This window comes from Humulus lupulus, chromosome 1 (assembly GCF_963169125.1).
Source record: "Humulus lupulus chromosome 1, drHumLupu1.1, whole genome shotgun sequence".
Taxonomy (NCBI): domain Eukaryota; kingdom Viridiplantae; phylum Streptophyta; class Magnoliopsida; order Rosales; family Cannabaceae; genus Humulus; species Humulus lupulus.
This window is the reverse complement of record NC_084793.1, coordinates 121,408,347-121,414,134: the sequence shown is the minus strand read 5'-3', so window position 1 is coordinate 121,414,134 and position 5,788 is coordinate 121,408,347.

Sequence of the window (5,788 nt, the reverse complement as noted above, 5' to 3'; positions counted from 1 at the left end):
TAGTCATTTCTTCAGCTAACTTTTATGATATTTGCCTCGAACTAAATAACTGCCTAGGCCCTTCCGACTCAATGCGTCAGCCACTAAATTGGCCTTCCCTAGATGGTATAAAATGTCACAATCGTTTTCCTTCAACAACTGCAACCAACGCCTTTGGCTCATATTTAGATCCTTCTAAGTAAATAAATACTTTAAACTCTTATGGTCGGTGTATATTTTGCACTTCTCTCCATATAGATAATGCCTCCATACCTTCAGTGAAAATACCACTGCTGCCAATTCTAGATCGTAAGTGGGATACTTCCACTTATACTCCTTCAGATATCTCAACGCGTAGGCTCTTTTTCATCTTGCATCAATACACACCCCAAACCATTCCTCGAGGCATTGCAGTAGACTACAAACCTTTCATTGTCAGATGGCAGACTCAGAACCAGCGCGGTAATCAGTCGTCACTTCAACTCCTTGAAATTGTTCTCATATCTATTTGCCCAAACATACTTATTCTTCTTACGTGTTAGCTCAGTCAACGGTGTAGCTATTCTGGAGAATCCCTTAACAAACTGTCGATAGTACACTGCTAATCCTAAGAAGCTCCAAACCTCTCGTACACTTCTCGGACTGGGCCAATCTCTCACTGCCTCAATCATGTTTGGGTTCACCAAAATCCCCTCCATACTCACAATGTGGCCCATAAATGTTACTTGGGGTAACCAAAACTCACATTTGCTGAACTTAGCATATAGCCTATGCTCTCTCAACCAATGTAGTACCAAACGAAAATGCTGATAATGCTCTGTCTCTGACTGGGAGTACACCAGTATATCACCGATGAATACGATCACAAGCTTATCCAAAAAATCCCTGAATACCCTATTCATCAAGTCCATAAAGGTTTTTGGGGCATTGGTTAATCCAAAGGACATGACCAAGAATTCATAATGTCCATACATCGTATAGAATGCGATCTTAGGTATGTCGTCCTCCTTAATCCTCAACTGATGGTAGCCAAAGCAAAGGTCGACCTCAGAGAACACTGTCTTCCCCTGTAGCTGGTCAAAAAAAATGCTGATCCTTGGTAGTGGATACTTATTCTTAATCGTTAACTTATTCAACTTTCTATAGTTGATACACATCCTTAAGGATCCATCCTTCTTCTTGACGAAAAAAACTGGAGCACCCTATCCACTAACTCCTTAAACTAAATCTTAAGTTCCTTCAACTCTACTGGAGCCATTCTGTAAGGTGTCCTAGATACTGGCTCTGCCCCTGGCGCCAACTCTATGATGAACTCGATCTCTCGATGTGGTGGCGACCCTAGCAGGTCTGCTTGAAATACATCAGGGAATTCACACACTAGTCTGGTCTCATCTGGTCCAACTAAAACAATCCTAGAGGTATCCACTATATTTGCTAAGAATCCTATGCAACCTTCTTGCATTAGGTCTCTATCCTTCAGAGCAGAGATCATAGGTACTCGTGGCCCACTCACTGTCCCCACAAATACAAAGGGTACCTCCCCTTCTTGTTCAAAGGTTACCATTCTTCACTTGCAGTCTATCTTCGCCCCGTTCTTTGATAATCAATGCATCCTCAGAATCAAATCAAAGTCATCCATTGCTAGCTCAATCAAATCCGCAGACAACTCACTACTGTCTATCTCTACTTGTAATTCTCTAACCCATATCCTAGAGTCTACCAGTTCCCTAGTTGGAAATAAAGTCATGAATCCCCTAACATACATATCACAAGGTTTACACAAATGATCTATCATTCTAGAAGATACAAACGAATGAGTAGCTCCTGAATCAATCAATGCTAATAAATGAAGAACCGGCACTAGAAATCAGACCTGTCACGACTGAGGGACTAGCCTCAGCCTCAGTCTGGGTCAAGGTAAGCACTCTGGCTAGAGTGAGGCTGTCACTTTTTTCCGGCTCTTCCTTTCTGGCTTATGGGCAGTCCTTCCTCAGATGATTGACGCTCCAATAGGTGAAGCATGCTCTAACTCTTCACTCCCCCAGATGTCATCACCTGCACCGTGGACACTCTGGGAAGCTTCTCCAGTTCTCTCCCTTGCCCTGACGGCCACTGAAAGCACTTCATGACCTTCTATCTGGACCAGGAGGAACAAAAGAATATGGGCCTTTCTCTTTTGCTCACTGGGGCCACTTCCCCGGCTAAAACCAGTGAAAGGAGGCATCATCCTCCAAGCATCGTGCCTTGCAACGTCCTCTCTTCATATCTGATCTTCAGCCCCCTCAGCTGTAAAGGCCTTCTCCATTACCTGAGTATAAGTGGTAGTTCTCGAATTTAATGTTTTCATAATATCACGAGTTATCATGACATTCAATCCCTATACAAATCGGTCCCTACATGCCATATCAGTAGGCACTAAGTCTAGCGCGAACTTCGCCAATCATTCACATTTTAGAGCATATTTTGTAACGGTCATTCGGTTCTGAGTTAGATTAGTAAACTCATCCACCTTTGTAGCCGAACTCCAACACTATAATCTTTCTCGTTGAAGACATCTCTGAATTCTTCCCAGGTCAAAACTATCACATCCCTCATCTTGGACACAACTTCCCACCAGATGTGAGCATTTTCTCTCAACATATAACTCGCACAAACTACTCTCTCATTCCCCTCCCCCCTCATAAAATCCAGGATGGCAGAAGTCATATTCATCAACTGCTCTGCACGCAGTCGGTCTAGACCGCCGTAAAAGGTGGGAGGGTGTTGCTTCCTAAACCACTCATACAAAGACTCCCACCTATTCTCCATCATAGGCTAGGCGGGTACTGGTGCCACAACTTGTGGAATCTTTAACCCAACACCCCAAGGAGGGGCCTGTTGCCTTAATTGTTGGAGTTCATCTTCCATTGGATGAAGCCTCACTTGCATTTCGACAAACATGTGTTGCCAGTTCTATGGGGCAAGTGGAGGGTCCTGGCCTTGGTTGCCATCTTCAGCCATACTGCTGCGGATTCTAATCGATCTCCAAGAAAAACTTCAATATGCCTGCAATCAATGACGCCTCACACTAGGCATGATAACAACATCCAAAAACCACCTCCCAATCCCATCAATCAAATACAAACAACAAATCTACACAATATACACATAACATAAACACCTAGCAATCAAAGGGCTTATGCCTTCACATCATATATATATATACAAACATATTTATCATGCTCTATTTATAATATCCAGGCAAACATGTCAACTCAGAAAAGGAATTAAACAGATTAATCACTTAATACCGACCAACCCGGAGTCAAGCTTGTCTAATGCAACGAGCGTACATGATCAGCCAATCTCCAGGAACCATAAACCTTGGCACGCTCTGATACCAAGTTGTAATGTCCTACTACCTTCGACCCATTGCCATGTGATTTATAAATGTTCCATTAGCTCTCTAATCGAGGTTTTAGGTTCAAAAGTGTGATTAAACGGGATAAAGACTCATTCAACGAAAATTAAGTATAAACAGTTTGGACATTTACTAAACTCATGAAAATGTATTACAATTAAAAAGTTAATATACAGTCAATCTAAGTGACAAAACCAACGATTTATAGCATATTCCTAAAAAAAAACCAGTCGTGGCAGCAAGGTAGGCCGAACACGTACACATTGCTCCACACTGTCCAACTCATGATTGGTCGACCTTTCCCTTGCCCTTGCCTGCACTATAGAGCACCCGTGAGTCGTGGCCCAGATGGAAAACTCAACACATAGCATATCAAAATTCAATCCAGTAATAAAAAGCTCAAACAAATGGAAAATTAAACACATAGTGGCCTATGTCGACCCAGGTGCTTTACCAGGCATTGGGTTCATGATCTTCACCGAGCAGTTGAGTACAACACCCTTACTGGGTCTTACCCTAGCGACTTGTATTCAGCATGCTTAATGTCGATCCCAACTTTTGCTATCCCCAACCTTCGCCATTCTCAGCCTTCACCACTCTTGGCCTTCCCCGTTCCTGGCCTTATTAACAAATTTGGGATGCTACAACAACCATTGTATCAATGTTCCAAAAAAATTTAATTGTGACGCGAAGAAGAACTGCGTAAATACTAACACGTTAACCCTGTCAAGAAGATGATGTTCCTTAAACTTTTCTTCCCGCTTCTTCAACACAAGTGTTCTTTGGTAGGTGATATGCCCCGGAAACTGGTCTACCACGGGAATTATGAGGTTTGACATATGAGAAATAAGCAACATATCAATTAATGTACATGCAACCAAACCCATCGAATAACAGAGTATTAAAAGGAATATTATAATAAATCATAATAATATATTGGAGAAACATGTTTAATTTATATCGATGTAGTGCACTGATTTATTTTTTATTAATTAATTGTATAAGTGTTTAGTTATTTTAATTTAATTATTTAAGTGTTAAATGATAATTGTGTGAATTAATTTTTATTTTATTTATTTATTTAACTCATTTAACAATTTTGTGCTTGATCTTTGATTGTGTGCATGAGAGTGTATGGTGAGTAATGATAGACTTGTATACTTATGTGTGTGCATCCACATGGTATGCATGGTGAGCATGCAATAGATTACCAAGCATTTAGATCACATAGAGGAATGTTCTAGAACACTTGTGTTCACACAACTGTGAATGGGAAAACCTTTTTCTATTTTGTTATTATTTTTTTGATAGGAAATTAAAGAAAATAAAATAAGGTAAGAGATAAGATATTGTTATTAGAAACCTTCAGTTATTTTGGGAAAGTAGAAAGTTGGAAAGAGAGAAGTGGTGAGCATGGAAAAGAGTTGCCATTTTTAAATTCACGTAACTCTGGACATAGTCTCAGTAATACAACCATAGCTTAAATTGTATGAGTCTGATTTTTATGAATTTAGTATTGTTACAAAGCTAATTAAAATATCTATAACTTTTTTTAAATAGAGTTTTTCCTAAAATACAACTAATAAGAGTAAAAATGGGAGCCCAATCTACAGAACATTTTGGGTTGCGAAATTATTTTTGTGTTTTGAATTAGAGTAAGTATATAAGGAAAAAAATGAATATTGGGGATTCATTTTTCCTTGGGCTGCAAAAATAAAGAGAGGAAAAGAAGAGAAAGGAAGGGGGAGAAAATAGAGGGCTTCGAAATCCCTAAGGTAAGCTTTAAGATTTATAGTTTTCTTGCTCTTCTCCTCTTTCTTCTTGATTCTATGTATTTTGGGATGAAATGTTGGTGATAGGTTTAATTTCACAAGGACCTAGAGAGGGTGTTTGATAGATAATCGGCCTACACATACAAGGGTAAGATATTATTTTGGTGTCTTATGTTTGATTGATGGAAATTATGTTTTGGGTTAATCTAATGGTTTGGTGATCATATAAGGGTGTTGGAGTTAGCAATCAAAAGGATATTCCTTTAGTTTCGAAATTTGGGTGTACTCAAGGTGAGGAAGGACCGTGTTTTGGTGTTACATTGGTATTGGGTTTACCTATGTAAATGTTGTATTCGATGCATCAGAGTTCTTGTATGATTTGAGTTTTGTTTGTTTGATATTTTCTTATGACTAGATTATGCATGTAGAGTTTTCTATTCTTTTGTTTATGGATTGATAAAGTGATTTTAGTTAAGCCTAATCTAGGGTTTTTATGCATAGCACAAGTATTGATTAATTGTGTGGTTATGTTTTATTTTTTCAATAGAAGCATGATAAATTTTGTGGTATATTTTCTTATTGGCACTATGCATGTTTCAGGCTATGCATGTTATTGGTAATAATTCTCTTGATGTAT